The sequence below is a fragment of the Dipodomys merriami genome, unplaced genomic scaffold (genome assembly GCF_024711535.1).
Source record: "Dipodomys merriami isolate MVZ:Mamm:240054 unplaced genomic scaffold, mDipMer1.0.p SCAF_16, whole genome shotgun sequence".
Lineage (NCBI taxonomy): Eukaryota > Metazoa > Chordata > Mammalia > Rodentia > Heteromyidae > Dipodomys > Dipodomys merriami.
In genome coordinates, this window is record NW_027202937.1 from 21,593,476 (window position 1) to 21,611,453 (window position 17,978).

Below are 17,978 nucleotides of genomic sequence, written 5' to 3' on the forward strand. Positions count from 1 at the left end.
CGATGCCCGGGTGGGCTGCGCCCCTTCCCCCGCCAGCGGCCACACCTGTTGGCTAGGTGCGTTCTCTCCAAAGGATCGCACTCTCCTGGTGGTGGTACGAGCGGTGGCGTGGGGTGTCATGGGGTTGGGGGCCGCGCTTACTCATTGAGATCAGAGGAAGTTCCTTCGGTGTGGATTCTCTAGAGCCACCGTTTAAAGATCAGTTTACTTTTTTTTTTTTTTTTTCTCCAACACTGGTTACCTCACTTCCGATTAAATGAATGGGCGAAGGGGCGCGCGCTGGTCGTCTGTCTGTCTAATCCAGCCCAGGGAGGGAGTTCCATACCCAAAGCCGATTTCCTGACCTGCAGAGAGAGAGAGAGAGAAAAGAGGGCGCCGCGCTCGCCAGCTCTCGCAGGCTAGGAAAGGTGAGGGTGCACGCGCTGGGGGGGGGGCGCGGGGGGCGCACCGGGATCCAGGGGCTTAAAACTTTGCCGAGTTGCCCGCCGAGGTAGTCTGCACCACCCGGAGGGTTGTAGGTCCGCAAACGCCCTGGCGACGACGGGGTTTGAGGATCTCAGTGATCCCGGGCCGGCTTCCGCGAGCGCTGGGGACCGAGGACCCGGCGGGATTAGAACGAGCCCGGCTCCCCCTCCCCCGTGGGGATTGCACGGGTGCCTAGGGGAAGCCTGGAAACCTTTTTTTTGTTTTTGGAGGGGGGGGAGGGAAGGAGTCCCCTTCACCAGGTTGCCCGAGTTGTACCCAGCTGTCTTCTCCGTCCTCTCCATCTGGATACAGACGCCTGGGGAGGCGCGCGAGCCCTGCGCGCGGTCACCCCTCAAATTACCTCATCGCCCCAACTCCCCGCCCCTTTCCCAAACCTGGAAGAAACGGTCCCATCGGGCGGGCCGGTGTCTGCGCTCCGGATCCCCAATCCCCAGCCACGCTAGGGGTGTGTGGGAGTCGGGGGGGGGGAGGGAAGAGACGCCGGCCTCCACCCCCCCATCACCCCCACCGCCGCCGCCTCCTCCCGGGGGTGGGGGGCCGCGTGCACCCCAGGGTTAAGGGCGCGAGGCGGCGGGCGCGCGGTGCGCTGGCGGGGCTCGGGGCGGCTCTCCCGGCCGCCGGCCCGAGGGTGCCCCCTTCCCCCCACCTCCACCAAGTCGGATCCTGGAGCTGCGGCGGCGGCAGCCAACTGCTCCATATTTGGCTTCAATTACACATTTACATACTGGAGCGAGCGGGCGAGCGAGCGAGCGAGCGCGAGGGAGGGGGGACGGGCGGAGGGAGGGGAGGGGAGGGAGGAGGAGGAGGAGGAGGAGAGAGCAGAGTATACCGCAGACATCATTTCTACTACAGTGGCGGAGCCGTACAGGACCTGTTTCACTGCAGGGGGATCCAAAACAAGCCCCGTGGAGCAGCAGCCAGAGCCAGAGCAGCCGCAAGACATTGTTTCTCTCCCTCTGTCCCCCTTCCCCACGCAACCCCAGATCCATTTACACTTTACAGTAAGTGGCTATTTTTTTTTCCTCCTCTGATTCTTTCTCTCCCCCTCCCCCATTCTCTTCTCTCCCCCCCCCTCCCTATTTAGATGAAAAAAAATCATCCCCCCCACCCCTCTCTCCCGAGAGGGGTCAAAAGCAACAACCAGCAAACAAACCCCCTAAGCCCAAACGGCTGCACGGAAAACAGCTGGAAGAGGAGCTAAGGAAATCGACGCGTCGTGCTCTGTGTGTGTGTGTGTGTGTGTGTGTGTGTGTGTGTGTGTGTGTGTGTGTGTGTGTGTGCATACAACAGTCCCTGGCCTCAGCCTCCCCGGCGGCTGGTACCCCACTCTAGGCGCAGGCTCGGCCAGCAGGGGGGCTGCCAGGGCCACGGTGGGCGCCCGCCCCGGAGAAGGGGCGCGCCCGGGCGGGGGGCGCGGGTGGGGAGCGTGGCGGCGGCGCCCGGCTCCGGCGGCTGCTAGTCCGGCGGCGAGCGCGAAGTCATGTCCGCCTCCCTCCGGGTGGCGCAGGGGGGAGGCGGCCTCGGCCTCGGGTCGTGCTGCCCCCGATCCTCTACCTTTCCCTGCCCCCCAACCCCCCCCCTCCCCGCCAGCGGAGAGGGCGGTGAGAACCACCCGGGCTCAGGAAGGGTTGGACTTTCCCCGCAGGCGATCGCCTGGGCTTGGGGTCCTGGGTCTGGGGGTCTTTCCCCACCCCCTCCCCCCCCCCCCCCCACGGAGGCCGGCCTCTCCGGGTGTCCGGCTGCAGGCGGGGAAGGGACTGCACCGACTACCGGCGGCCGGGACTTTGCGCGCGGCCGGGTACCGGGCGGGGGGCGCCGAGGGGTGACCGCGCCGGGGGAAGGGGTGTGCGGGTGCCCGGAGCGCTGCCAGAGTGGCTCCAGCGGCCCTGGTTGCAGCCACCGCCACCACTACCACCACCACCACCACCGCCGCCCTGTTGGTGCGGCCGCTTCCTGATCATGTGCAGCCGCTACCACCGCCCGGGAGCCGGGGAGCGCCCCAGCCCGGGCCCGCGCTGCCGGCCGGCACCCGCGGCAAGAGCACCGGAGTCGCGGCAGACGCTGCCCTGCGCGGGGAGTGAACGAACGGCTGCGCGGCGGCTGGGAGGGTGAATGAAGCCAGGAGGAGGGGAAGAAGGAGGAGGAAGAGGAGGAGGTGGAGGCTCTGCGGGGATTGGGGATGCGCCCTGGAGCCCCGCTGCTCGTTCACTCCGGGCCGGCCTGGGGACTCTGCCACTCCCGCGGCCGCTGCTGCCGTCGCCTCCTACGTGGTTCCAGCGCGCAGGCCGGTCCCGCAGGGGGCAGGGAAGGGGGCCGGACGGGCGGAGCGAGAGGTGAGGCCGTGTCGGAGGAGCGCGGCGTGTGTGTGTGTGTGTGTGTGTGTGTGCGTGTGTGCGTGTGTGTGTGTGTGTGTGTGTACTGGTGTGTGTGCGGGCAGGGCTGGCGGGGGCGAGGGCCATCGCCCTGGGGAGGGGGCCCTGGGTGGCCCCTTGGCTGACTCTGCAGGCGTCCGGATCTGCCCCCAGGCCGCCTTCTGAAACTCGGTGGCTTGTGCTTTCATTTTATTTCAGACCACGTAAGGGGTTGACTGGAAGCGATGAAACAATTCAGGTTTTCTAGGGAGATTGAGCAAGAACCTTAGTTGGGTGCGGGGGGGGGGGGTAGGAGAAGGGAAGTAGGGTGGTGAGCAAGACTGCCAGAAAACAAAACAACACAACACAACAACAACAAATCAGTTTTCTCCAACGTTGGAGATGCAGTTCTATCCCGTGGTTGTGGCTGCTGTTTTGTTTTGCTTTGCTGATCTATAAGCCTACAGATAAGAGGGTAATATAAACACTTGGGAAAAATTGAGAAATTGCTGAAGAGTAGTAAGGTCGAAAAAAAAAAAGCAGCCAGTCGGAAGCTGGTTATATAATGCGCGATGTGGCTAACAAGAACGGCAAGCTATTTTTATTTTGTTTACCGTATGTTGTGCAGTAGGGACTCCTCCAAACTGGTTCTGTCCCCGAAAAAGGTCTTTAGCTTCCCTGTGAGAGCCACGGGATTACAATCAGTAAAATTAGACGACCCTTCTACACCCACAGAATAAAAACTAATGCCTTAGAGAGGCATTCCGGTGCACTGCATCCGCGGGAATGTGTATGCAAATAAGTTCTCCTCTGGCAGTGTAGTAGTCACATCTCAATGACATCTGTGTTTTATAATGCAGGCTGCTCTTAATATTTAAACAGCATCATCATATATTGCATATATATTGTACCCCCGTAGTGGGTAGTTAACTTGTTATTTTTAGACATAACTAGTTACTTTTTCCAACAGTGTTAGCTAAGCCAGTTCTGTTTGAGTTTCTACAGGAACCCGGGAGTTCCTAGAAGCCCCTGATAAGCCCACCTTTTACTCAAAGGTAGTTTGATGCTTGAGCTCATTTTTAGATTGAAGCTATGCCCCCAGGAAGCTACCTGAATCAAAAAAGACAAAAATATAAAAACCTGCACATGAGCTCTTGGAAAAGGATTGCACCATAATGGTTTATGCTGTGGCATTTAATCTTGGATTGCCCTCTAACTGTGCACCCATCAGTCAATATTTTAGGAGCTCTGCAAATAAACCGGCTTGAATGCCACCTTGCACATAAAGCTGAGGTTGTAGGGCTCCCCTGAACCTCCTGCTTGCCTGCCTGTCTTTCTCATCATACAGATAAGTGTCAGTGGTGTAGGTTTTCCATGCACTTACTTCAGCCCTGATCACTCATGTAATTAGATCAGGCTGCCATGGCAACAGACAGTGTTTCTCGTCCATTCAGGTGGGTTTGCCTGAACTACTCCAAGTGTTTTATGCACTGTGTTTGTGCTGTCCAAGCCAGACAAGAGACCTCACTATTTCAATTGTATCTTCTCTGAGTCATTTGGATGGGAGACACTGAATGAGGCTTCAAGCTACTCAACTTTTCTAAAGGAGACCAACAAGCTGTTCCTACTGGGTACAGTATGTAAATGTGTCTCCCCAGACAGTGAAAGGAGGCTGACAGTCCTACTGGCGTTTATTGTGCATAGATCAACAAGTATTTGGTACTTGCTAGAAACCTTTCAGAGCTTACTAAAGCAACATTTCTTTTTGTAGTCTAGTGCTCTTGGCTTTGTAGGCACTTAACCCTTTCATGTGTGAAGAGCACCCCATCCTTCGCAGCTCCTGCTGCTGAGAGAGATGGCTGGCTTTCTAAATGGTTTACTCAGAGGAAATGACTTCTTCGGAAAGTATATCTCCATTGTCACATTTTAAAACTTTACAGCTATTATAAAAACTGGTGCTGACAGTATACAGACATTCTGAGTGCATTCATTCTCAATTTGGATCTTTTGCTTATGATCTTCAGTAGTCATTTAAATTTAAATACTTATTTTCTCGGTCAAGCCAGATACGCCATAAGCTGATAGCTAATCAACTGATAATATAATGTATGATGCTATGTGTGTGTGTGTATGTGTGTGTGCATGCACGCGCATGTGTGTGCTATATGCTGGTACATATGTACTAGCATACAATGTTGGTAATACGGTTTGTAATCAGAGCCTCACCCTCTTCCCTTCACCGCTGGCACTCAGCCACTTGAGTCATGCTTCCACTTCTGGCTTTTTTTTTTGCTGGTTAATAAGAGACAAGTCTCTCAGATTTGTTTGCCTGTGTTGGCTTTGAACCTTCATTTTCAAATCTTCGCCTCTTGAATAGCTAAGCTTGTAGGGTGAGCCCCTAGTGCCTGGTTGCATGGTACTTTTACTAGGTGAACAACTTATACTTATTTTAGGACATAATTTGGTGAGTATTATGCTTTTTCATTAAGGCAACACTACATGAAGCCTTCTAGGTCCAGAAAAAATCATATTACGGCAAAAATAGAAAGCAGACAATTAGCTTTCCTTGCTGAAACTTTGGGCTGCCCAGGCAGTCCAAATCAAGTAGAGTATTTTAATAACTTTGATATTGCAAAGAAATAGTAATTGAGAATAATAGTGTCAAGATTATCTGTGACTCTATAGTCAGTTTAGAGTTTTATGGTTGAATAGCTAAATGGGTTAAAATGAAATTCCTCCTTGGGCTAGGATTGAGAAGGTACCTCCCCTCTCCTCCGCTCTCCACTTTTACAGGGGGTTTATGAGTGTCTGCTGGTGAGTGAGTTTATGTGGTTGGTAAGCTTGTTGTGGCCTGGTCAGAGGAAGCATTGCTGTGGTTGAAATGAGCTATTAGTTTTGGTGAGATAAATACATGCGAAGCAAGAATAATATAAAGCACAGAAGTTTTGCATGATGCCTTGCAGGTCCTGGATTATACCTTGTAATGTGTGGAAAAGTACTTTCCTTGGAGTAAAATGTGAGCATAGATTTTTTTTTTTCAGTGTACAAATAGATGTGGGCTAAAAATAAGTATGAAAAAATGTTTGTTCTTGATTAGGGACTGAGAAAGACAACATTTTCCTGTCTAGATTTCGTTTTAAGAGGGTTTGATAAATAGAGTGGTACTTTGTTGGAAATATTATAACTAGGCTTCAGGCCTCTAAATGTCTTTCAGAGAAAGATTGAAGAAAACCTTTTGAGCCATCAGGTTAAATGTCACATGCTGAAGATTGTCAGCAGTTTCAAGAGCTCTTATTCACTAGCCGGGCATTCCTGGAAATAGCCAGCATTGAGAGATTATTACAATGCTAGTAAACATTTGTATAGCTCCTGTTTTTGTAGTCATCCTACAGTTCAAGGACTTATGTTCTTCCGTTCTGAAATGTCAAGTGAATTTTCCTTCTGTATCTATCTGAACAACAGTTTCTGGTAACAAACAGACTGTAGCCATTCACCTGGTTTTTATTCTTTGTATTTTTATAAGAAGTTAGTTGATCATGAGCCCCTGAAACTCATGTAGGTGACTATAGGAGTGAATATTATCTGAAGGTAATACACTTCGGAAAGCTTTAATACCTGCATAAACAAAGTGACAGAATACAGTAAGCCAGACTATTTGTTGCTCTTAAGGGGAGATAGATTGACTTCACATTACTTTATATTTTCAGAGCAACACAAGTAATAGGTTAGTTCGAAATGATCGGCTTGTATGAAATATTTAGATCTGGTCAGCTAAATTGCTTCCAAAGACAAATTCGATTCTGATTGTATTTATCAAAAGCAAGCCCAGCTTATTTTGCTACATATGTTAGAAACAATAAATTGTACAAATACCAGCAGAGGTGAGAATATTCATTTTAGAACTTCCATACGGGACTTCTTTCGTTTTTGTTTCAGATGGGAATTTTTGAGTCATCAGTGCTGTTTCATTTCACTTAGTTTAACGAAATAAATTTACTCATTCAAATTTTCTTTGAGGAGTAATAAAATGATGAGTAATACAGGGTGCTAGTTTTACAAACATTTAAAAATGTCTGGAAGAGCTGTAATTGCTGCAGTTGGACTGGGTTTTTTTAATATATGTATATATATATATATATGTGATTATAAAATCAACAAAATAATATCATACTGGTAAATTTCTTTATAGAAATGGTGTTTTGATGTATTTTATAAATATGTACCTTTCTGGTTCGCATATTACAAATATTTATACAAATATTACTATCATTCCATGTAGACTAAAATGTTTAGAACTATTAGGGAAAAGAAAAAAAAACAACAAGCACTATACAATGCTTGACATGTTCTTTGCAGAAATGTTTGATTGATTTTTCTATAACTTTTAATGTATCTCATTTGTGGAGTAATGAAAACGCAATGGTAATTGCCTTAATGTAAGCAAAAATTGTGTCTCGCCTATTTTTCACAAAATTCATTGTAGTATAATCAGAACTGGGGGCAGAGGTTCCCCAGATTGCAGTGTTTTGATTTGGGCTGAGAAGAACTCTCCTTTTTCACAAAGGTGACCTTTAACATGACAAGCTTCAAAGGAGTTATTTAGCAGAAGATTTTAGTGATAATTACCGTAGCTGCTAACCTATATGCACTTACGCTTCTAACATACAGAGAAAATGTACTTTTTTATCATTGTGTATGACAGATTTTCTTTTATTGTGCCCTTAACGCTGGCCTTGTCTCCCACAGTACCTCCTGGTCTTTATGGACGATCATATCATTACTCAGCCACCTTTTGTGATAATCTTCCACTATTAATAGTATTGTGTTTCTCCAATGTGCTTTTGAAACATCAAACTTTCCATTTTTAGTGTATATCATAGTATAAAACATTCTGTAGATTGTTTCTTTTTAATGTTGCTTGTGCATTTTGCAATGGATCCTCACTGCCTTACATTTATTCTTGTGTTTATTCCCTGTGATGGAATACAGCAAGTGATATTAACTCTCCTTATTACTGTAATAGTGTTGAGCACACATGTGCTGTTGAAATAAATAGGCAGTCCAATGTGAAAGTAAATTAATATTTTACAACATTTGCATTGTATTTGACTGTTCTGTGCATTCAGCAGAATGGGAGGAGGCTGTAATTTGGACTCTATAAACCCTTATCTGCCAGGTAAATAGGATTATGTGCACACATCAGTATACAAGCAAACACTCTCCTAACAGTGAACTCATAAAGCTCGGTGGGCAAAATCCAGCTGCTTGTAAAAAAAATGATCATCAGTTATTTTGAACCTTCATTTGAGACAGTGCAAGATAAAAATCAAGACCTTCTTTAGGGAAACAATATGTAAGATTAAGTAGAATTTTGTGAACTAATATTTAACTTGGAGACTATTTATAGCTCAACAATCTTCTTGGTAGGGGAACAAAGTCTTCTAAGGATTTAATTAATGAATTCATTATTTGTCCTAGTACTGGGACTTGAATTCAGGATTTAGTGATCTTGATTGGCTTTTCCACTGAAGGCTGGTGTTCTTCCATTTGATCCACACCTACATTTCTGGCTTTGTGCTAGTTAACCAGAGATAAGAGTCTCATACTTTTCTGTCCGGGCTGCTTTGAACCTAAATCCTCAGATCTTAACCTCCTGAGTAGTTAGGACTACAGGCGTGAGCCACCAATGCCTGGCTTCTTCTAAGGATTTAATGGACATGATAGCTTAGGTTGGTTTACATTACACATGGGGATACTAAGGACTACAGAAATCATTTTCTTTGCATAACAAACAGTCCCAGACAAGCTTAAATAAATGCTAACTGAGTAGGTTAGTTAGAAGGAAGAGTACTTTGGCTACTATTCATTACTTTGAAAAGTGCTGGAAAGAAATGGAAGCTATTTTCCTTTCCAGCTGAGCTGTGCTCTTAAAAATAGTGAGTGTGTATGGATGAAAATAATCATGACTACTGAGATGTGTTGCCATGCACCCAAGGATAATTGGCTCACTTACCTGTTTACAGATTACTCACACTGGAGATCATATTCATAGCTCCAGAATAGTTTCTTTCTGACACCCAATATAATTCCAGGCCTTCTCCTTCCTACTGTTACCTGGCATGAGCTTAGAAAACCCAAAGTAAATTTAAAATCAGCCTAAACAAATATGCAGATCAGCTCCAACAATCAAAGATGAAAAATTCATTTCAGCCTTTACTATGGTGGGAATTATTTTTATAATAGCTATAAAATAACTGATTCTTTGCATTTAATGTGGCCAATTGGGTATCAACAGTACTTTAAAAAGTATAATTTTAGCAGATAGGACTAAAGAAGTACGATGGAAGATCAAATCCTCAACCGCTTTCATTTTTATTAGAGCATAGGTCTTGACCTCATAAAAACTACTACAAGCCCCAAGCTCTAATGGAAAGGTATATGGAAGATCCATCCATCCATCCATCCATCCATTCACTCATCCATCACTTATTCATTTATTCTTTCACTCATTCGCATATTTATAATACAGTGGCTTATTTTTGCTTGACTGTTGTGGCCTAATGAAAATGGAATAGACATACGTACATTCAATAATAAACTGTATTAAATTTTAGTAGAAAGGTGAATATGTGCACAAGACATTTTTTCTGTATCTTATACTTTTTAAAAGATCCCATTAGATAGTATGCTAATAGTATACTATAGTATGCTAATAGGCGTATTTGTTGAATCTTTAGTTTCTCTGTGTCTCTTTGGATTTTATGATTGCTGCTCAAGTTGCACGTTGATAGATAATATATGCTGCATTAAAATTAGGTTTTGGCTCAATTAGTATTCAATCCATGCCCATTTTCACCTGGTATTTCTTTGTGATCACCAGCATGTGTTTACTAGATGCTTCCTTCACTAGAGTCTTTGGAGAAAAACAGTGGCTGGCTCAAAAGTAGATATGTAGCTTTTAGTGTGACTGAAGAGATGACCTTATCATATACTGGCTTTCCTGTGAGCCCTGTAAGATAAAACCAGACCCGCCTTTTGTGCTGATTGATAATTATGTAATTCCCATTAAGAAAATACAAAATTTGATTATCTTTAAATGCATATTTCAAGCCCAGTGCCGGTGGCTGAGGCCTGTAATACTAGCAAATCAGGAGGCTGAGGTCTGAGGATCATAGTTCAAAGCCAGCCCAGGCAGGAAAATCTGTGAGACTTTTTTTTTGGGGGGGGTCCGGTCGTGGGGCCTGAACTCTGGGCCTGGGCGCTGTCCCTCAGTTCTTCAGCTCAAGGCTAGCACTCTTCCCCTTGAGCCACAGCAACACTTCCGGCTTTTTTTTTCTGCTTAGGTGGTGCTGAGGAATCGAACCCAGGGCCTCATGCATGCAAGGCAAGTGCTCTACCACTGAGTCACCTTCCCAGCCCCCTCTGTGAGACTCTTATCTCCAATATATTACTCAGAAAAAGGCAGACGTGGCACTGTGGTTCAAGTTTGTAGAGCCGTGAGCACAGAGAGGCTCAGGGACAGAGCCCAGACTCAGAGTTGAAGCCCTAGGAGAGGCAAAATAAAGAATAAATAAATAAAGCATATTTCAATGCACAGACTCTTATAGTAGACTTGTATTGTTAAAGCAGTTTGTTCTGTTTTTCATTTTGGGTTTCCTTTCCTGCATTCCATTGTAGGAGCATTGTGCAGCAAGTCACCAGGGTGGTCCATTCAAGCTGCAGATCTATCTGTCATTGTTGGAAAACAACCTCCTCTTCCACTGGCCCAACAGGGAAGTGCGTCCCAGGTGAGAGAGAGTGTGGTGATATCCTACTGTTTGCATATGAGGATTTTTCCAGGCTCTGACCTGGGGAAACTACTGCTTGTCACGTGTTAGCACGTTGTCAATGGTCCAATGTAATTTTTATTTTTCTGCAAATTATACTGTATGGAAAATTAAGAGAGATTGCCCAGATAGTGTGTGTGTGTGTGTGTGTGTGTGTGTGTGTGTGTGTGTGTGTGTGTGTGTGTGTGTGTGTGTGTGTGTGTGTTAACTTGGATTAAAGCACCAATCATTATTGGTTGCATTTATTCGATTCAGGAAGAAATCTGCATTTGGCTTTGTGATGATTATTGCTAATTGGATCTTGAGCCAGAGCATTTTCATTGTTACATTTCCTTAAGGCAATTATGAATGTTCTGATACCAAGTGTCTTAAGTCTCAGTTTCTGCGTTTTAGGTTTCGTTGCAGTACTGTGCATGAGTAGGGAAACAGAACTGTTTGGTCAGTAGCAAGCAGTATGTGATGAATCTTGAATTTCTCTTTTGTCTGTTTGGATTTTACAACTTCCTGATTTCCTCATGTACAGTAAGATTGTCTGGCCTGGACAGTCATGCAGCACTGGGTGTAAGCAGGAGTTTATGACTCATGGTTCTTTGTAAAGAGAAGACAAGAGGCTACTGCTGCAGAGGAAATGAGGATAGAACAGAAGTGAGTGAGCACGTGGGGGTAATGAGGGTTTGGAACACTGGTGTAAGCAACCAAGGAGGAATGTGAAATAAAAAAATAGAGGTCAGTTTCTATTTGCCTTGGTAGCAGTCCTGTCCAAAGCTAGGGGGGTAGTCTAGATCAGAAGTTCCTGAGTCTAGCTGGCTAGCAAAATCACCTGGAAAGTTTAATTAACAATTTGGGGGTCTGCTCTAAATCTTCCAAATCATACCGTTCCCTCTGGTCTCCCTGAAAATATTGCTCTTTCAAGAATGAACACTCCATATATGTGGAAACTGCTGTATTTCCTTACTTGGTGAGAAGCCTAGACCTATTTTCCCAAGCCTCACATCCCCAAATCTGGACTTTTTTTTTTAATCTACATTTGTCAGTAGGTATTTACTTGACCAAGTTGTTTGTTTTGAAGATGATTCTCTGATTCTCCAGATTTACCCCTCTGTGAACTTAAGATCAAGTTTTTATGTTGCCTATAAATCCTGTGGCATCTGAGATAAGAGCCTGAACTAGCCCATCTGGACTCAAAATCTGGAGGGGGTCATTGTGACCTTGAACAATCACAATATCCTTTCCAGGCCTCTCCATCTCCAAGTGTGAGGTGGGATAGCAAAGGGCTGCTGGAAGAATAGAAGGTCATAATGTGGATACCGTGGATAGAATGGTGCAGGCATAAGGTTTGTTAGCATGAAACTTATCTCTGGACAGTTTGATCATAATGGTGTTGTTTTCTGATGGATGCTCCCGAATTACAGACAACTAGGAACAAAATAAATATACCTAGACCTTGCTCTCTTTGGACCAATCTCATAGGCATTAGCCAGCTGCAAAAGCTAACAAGACTTCTATTTGTTTTACTGAATGTTATTCTGAACTTATCACAACTTTCTTGCCATGATAGGATGCATAGCATATCCATTATTATTATCAGAAAAACTGATAAATTGCAAGCATAAATGGGAGTTATTTGTGCTCTTAAATGAGTGAAATACTCACCCCCTTCCCCTCCAGAAAGGGACCTGGAAAATATCCTCTAGACAAAAAGGAAGAGGAGGGAAGGAGAGAGTTATCATATCACATTGTGATCATGTGAATTATGGAACTGGGTTCTACACATTTTATTGACTAGAGGTGCTCTTTAAATGGAACTAGAATAACCCAGAGTTACTCCAGGCCAAGTCTCTGAAGACCTACTGGTATCTACTAATGGACAGGGTAGGGTGTCTGAGAGCTGCTTTCTTTCACAATGGTATTAAATATTGAATTCTTATCTGCCAGACAGAAATTTAGCCTCTGAAATTTTGGAGAAATGACTCAGTTGTGTATGTGGTGAATACATGTGCAGGAATTGTTTTAATCTGTGGTATTTAAAGAGAGTCATGGGCCATGACAAAATGCCTCAAGAATTTTGTTGTTGGGGGAAAATAAACAGGCATCAAAAATCTTATCTCTTGGTCTATATGTGAACTTATTGAGAGAGACCTAGGTGTTTTTCATCTAATAAGTAAGTCTAAGTATCTTATGAATACTCATTGTCATAATGACAAAGTAGTGCAAAGTCACCTTGAATTTGAAACAACTGACATGTCCTGTGATTGCACTGATAGGAAGCTTATACAGTTGCTACACATTTTGCATAAATAATGGCCTTGTTGCAGTTCTAGCAGTTAAGGATTGTATATGGATAGAGAAACAGTATCTTTCATGTTATATACTCTTACTTTCATTAAGAGTTCTCCTTTTTTAAATGAAAGCCTGGATTATAATTATTCCTAGTTCTTTTATAAATAAGATACAGCTAGAACAAGTTATGACCTAACTCGTTCACAGTTGCTATCTATGTAAAGAAATGATTCATTCATTTATTCATTGTGTATTTTTTTTAAAGCAACTTCACGGGGCTGTGGGAATGAAAAGTGAGTAAGAGCTACGGGAAGGAGTTTATATTTGTCACAGACAGGCAGGGGAAGGAAGAAATGCTCTGAAATAGCTAAAGCAAAGTGGAATGGGCTGTGCTGTACTTACTGGGGTTCATTCTACCATGGCAAGAAGTCTGAAGGGTGATGATGAGTAGGAGTGATGGAGGACGACTCTGAGAGGAGAGTTGTCTTGGTGGGTCACTGAGGGTGGATTGCATTTCTGTGTTAAAAGATGGAGGAAGCTGGAAATCAAACAGACAAACAAACATTGAATTGGTTAGGACTGGCTGAGCAAGTGTCATAGTATGTAACTGACCAGGCCACTGTGGGTGAAGCTCAGGTCTGGTGGGCATCTGAGTCTTGGGAACTGGCAGATAGTACAGAGTGTGGGGACAAAGCTGCCAAGAGGTAAGTGTGCAGGCGTCCTTGGTTTAAAAAGTGCTTTTTGAAGTTGGGCTTTGCGTTCTTGTATCTGACTTAGAGCTGGATATTCAGGAGGATATAACTCAGTCTTGGAAGTTACAGGAGCTGATGTAGAATGTACAAAGAGAGGAGAGAGGCATCAGAAGGGAGCTCAGAGATGGATACGGTCCAGTCTTGATTCTTCTTTTCAAGAGCTAGTTTGGAATGGCATGGCAGTGGACAGTTGTTGTTGGTTGTGGTGGGTCTTCTGTCAGAACTCAGGTACCTTGAGAACTCATTGCTCAGCTACAGCTCAGTGAAATATTGTTGGATCCTTTATTCCTTTAAGGCCTTATAAAAAACTAGGAACTTGAGCTAATTTTAGCTAAATCTAATATGTGTGTATGAAAACGAATGCTGCTTTTCAAATTCAGTGCATGCGGTATCTCTTTTCATTTAAACAAATGCTTCTTCTATTTTCTTCTAAACAGTTTTATTAAGAAAATTTTCAGTGGAGCCCTGTACATATTAGCCATGATTCCAGCATTTCCTTTGATCTTTTTCACTGTCAATTTATTCTTCCTTTGTGATGTGCATAAATCACATGTGCCATCTCCTTGGCTTTTTAGCAATTGTTCATTTGTGGCAATTCATTTACTGCACTTTGAGAAATCACATTAATGTGGGTGGGTGTGTTTTAGAACCGTAGAAGATTTCCCAGAGGCTTTCTTAGGACTCCTTTAAATGTAATATGTGTGTGTGTATGTGTGTGTGTGTTACACATTTATGTATTCAGAGTGTGAGAGAGATTTGTATATGTACAAATCAAGCTACCAGATACAGCTCTGCGTGATTTGACTTTCCCCCTTATACTTTTTATAAGACAGAGAAATATGGAATTGATGAGCCTTATCTCTGGAGGGAAAGATGCCCTAAGACTGCATTGATCAAAGTGGAGGGGAAGGCTGGGACTTACCTGGTTCCATTGGTGTTAGGGAGAATAATATGATTAGGGGAAAAACCAACTGAAGGTTTGATGATATTTTTGACCTGTGTTATTTAGATGGTCAATACATATATATTGCCTCCAAATAGCTAACAATGCAGGGACGACTTTCCTAACTTACATCAAGAGACAAGGTGTTTCTGACAGGAGTGAGAAGGATAGAGAAAACACTTTCCAGGGGCAGCTCATTCTGTCTGCAAATACTTAACTGAGTGTACTCTATATGAGAGGCACTAGGCCAGGGAGGCCCTCAGGGAAATAGGAGGCGATCAACAGCTCTCAGCTACCATTCTGAATAGGAACTCATTTAATCTCCCAACTACCATTCTAAGTCTGAACTCATTTAACCTTCCTTGCACTATTACAAAGCAGCTGAGACAGAGAGGGTAAGTAACTTGCTCAAGTTTTCCCAATGTGAAGAGATGGCCTCATGGTTGGGCCCCAGCTTGTCCTCCTTAGTGTGGCTGTGGATGATCTTTCAAGCCTGGACTCCTGTCTTTCAGAAGCATACGGTCTCCTACAGAAGACAAGGTGTGCTCAGGTGTAATGTATAAAGAACCAGAGCCTAGGAATAGTGGGCTGTCAGAGGTGGGGATCAGGGCAGGCTTCCTAGCCTATGAGGCTCTCATTTCGATGCCTGTCTGTATCTTCAGTCACATACAAGGCTGTCTTGGAAATGTTTCTTCCCTTTCTCTGTTCACTCTTCCTCATTCCTCCCTGAGATTCCTATGCACTTTCACTAATTATTAATGAAGGAAAATGATGACAGTAGCAATATGCTTATCTGTTTTGGGGGACTGGCTGAAAGTTGGCTCCAGATGTTGCTCAGCAGTGACTCCCAGGGAGACAATGAACTTTTGACTCTTCAAAGAGTTTCACTGGGTCATTGCTTAGCTTGTACGAGTTGGCAGATAGGAACTATTTATCTCTCCACTGTGCGAGGTGGTGGTGTGGTGCTGAATGCAAGCTTGGAGAACAAAACGTGCAGCCAGAGGAGGTCAGCTGGCCATATGGAAGCCCAGAACTCCCAGTTCTTTGTGTGTGTGTGTGTGTGTGTGTGTGTGTGTGTGTGTGTGTGTGTGTGTGTTTGTGTGTGTGTGTGTGTGTGTGTGTGTGTGTGTGTGTTTGTGTTGTGTGTACTGGGGCTTGAACGCAGGGCCTGAATGCTATCCCTTAGCTTTTACACTTACAGCTGGCACTCTAATACTTGAGTCACTGCTTCACTTCTGGGTTTCTGCTAATTGATTGGAGATAAGAGTCTTACAGATTTTCCTGTCTGGGTTGGCTTTGAACCTGGAGTCTTAGAGATCAGCCTTCTGAGTAGCTAGGATTACAGGCCTGAGTCACTGGCTTCTTTCCTGGTTTAAGGAGAGAAATGTCTCTTCTTCCTTGAACCAGTGAATAAGTCTTAGCCAATTCATGAACAGATGATGGAGAAAGAAGATCACATTTTTCTTAGCTTGCTAGTCTCTCTTATACTATGTAAAATTTTCCGAGACTTTTTTTCTTTTGGTCTTTAGCAGTAGCGCCTCTTCCTTTAGGGAATAGAAGGCCTGCGACTTCCTATTGGTGCACTTGCCTGGCAGATTCTGCCTGCATCACAGCTGTAATCATATGTGACGAATTTGTATTTACAGATTAGTAGGCTCTGACTCTGACATATGACTAAGTGGGAAGCTCCTCCCTACAACAGTTGTATGTCATCTGCTTCAGAGAGCTAATTGCTTGGCAAGTCCCCCTTTGGTAATTCCCTCTTTATTTTCTGATGAGTTACTTAACAGGGATGGGCTTGTTGAGCAGAGCGTGGAGTTTACTGTGTGCTCCAGAAATGCTACCATAGGCCTGAGGGATATGCGTTTTGAATTCTGTTTAGCTTTCCTTACAAAACACTGGAGCCATTATGTGGCCTGTTAATATTTCACTCAGTAGTGGGTTAAACACCAAGCGGTACGCAATTTTCCAGAAGAAATCAAAACCAGACCTCTTTAAAATATGCCATCCTGCATTATAAAATTATTAGAAAGGAATTTAATATTTATAGAATGTTTAATGCTCTTTGAAAAAATATGATTTAAAGTGGAGTGAGTATAGAACACAGTTGGACTAATAGTTTGGGTGGCAGAATTTGTTTCCTATCCTGTTTTCAGATCACTCAGATGGCTCACACTGACCTGGCCAGGCCTCAGTTTCCCTATCTGCCAAAAATAAGAAAGTTGAAAGAAACCATCTCTCAGACTTCTTCTATCACTAACATTGTACAGATCTACAAATGTATTTTATTGTAATTCTTCCTCTCAGCTTCCCCAAGACCTTTGCTTCTGTCAAATATCACTTGCTATTTATTTGACTTTGTTGGGTTTTGTATTTAATTAGAATTTATATTTTAGCTATTACTATGTCATTATTTAGAGAGCAAGTCATAAGTGGGGCCTAGCATCATTTATCACCCCATCTAGATTAGTTTCATACCTTAATATTTTTCCTCTGCTCTTTTGTTACCATGCCCTGAAACAACAGCTATTTCTGGAAGTAGAATGTATAATGACTGGAAAGAATCTTCCAGCTAATTGTGGAATAATAATAATAATTATTTTTTTTCTAAGGGAAGCACAGAAGCTCTTTTCTTGTAAGCAATGCTATCCTAGGCCATACTTGGCTTTTAATTTGCAAGTAGAAATCCTTCTGATGTCATTTGGTTTTAACTGCAGGTGCAGGTGGTTTTCTCTAGGTAATACTTTTTCTGCATCAACTTTCCCAATTAGTGTGTGCAACGTTTCCTTGTCTTTTTGGTTAATTTATAAGCAGCTCATAGTGATGTCTTTTGATTAATTACAATTATTAATAGTTTCTCTAGGCAGCTAGTGCAAATAGAAAGAGGATGTTAGAGAGGGTTTTTTTTGTTTCATTGGCAGAAAACAAGGAAGGGATAGTACTTACTGCTGAGTGAAGCCTTTGAACTTGGGGATGTTGATGTATGAATTCTGACTGTGGCTTCTTAGGTGTGTGGCCTGACTCACATTTCTTCAGTCTGTAATCCTCAATATTCCCATCTGTTAAAGGGGAGTGATAACATTTGACTTAAAGGATTGTTAAAATGATTAAACACACACTCACTATATATACGGAGTATGGTGAGATCTCAGTAATTTTGCGAAGACACAAACACATGGAAGAAGAGGGAAGGAACAGCATTTTAGAACTGGGGGATAAACTGAGGCTAATGGGAAGAGCTAAGATTTGTGGATAGTTGGTGGCAGAAAGTACTTAAAAGTAATCAGTCTTCATGGTCAGGGTTTGAATCCCAAATGAACCTTTCAAACTGGGGCAGGAC

General features: G+C 44.0%; 1 protein-coding gene across 8 annotated transcripts in view; it reads left to right on the forward strand.

Annotated features, from left to right (window-relative positions):
* The first annotated feature begins 301 nt into the window (after positions 1-301).
* Positions 302-17,978, forward strand: part of Atxn1 (ataxin 1) — a 414,394-nt gene continuing 396,717 nt past the window's right edge. For 4 of the 8 annotated variants that reach the window (XR_011372246.1, XM_070024521.1, XM_070024515.1 and 1 more), the window contains exons 1-2: positions 1,309-1,487; positions 10,515-10,624. The gene's annotated coding sequence lies outside the window, so the exon portion shown is untranslated. Of the gene's footprint in view, positions 408-867; positions 932-1,308; positions 1,488-2,678; positions 2,820-5,800; positions 5,854-10,514; positions 10,625-17,978 lie in introns of those variants that run through there. The other 4 variants (XM_070024519.1, XM_070024520.1, XM_070024517.1 and 1 more) reach the window with 4 other exon arrangements.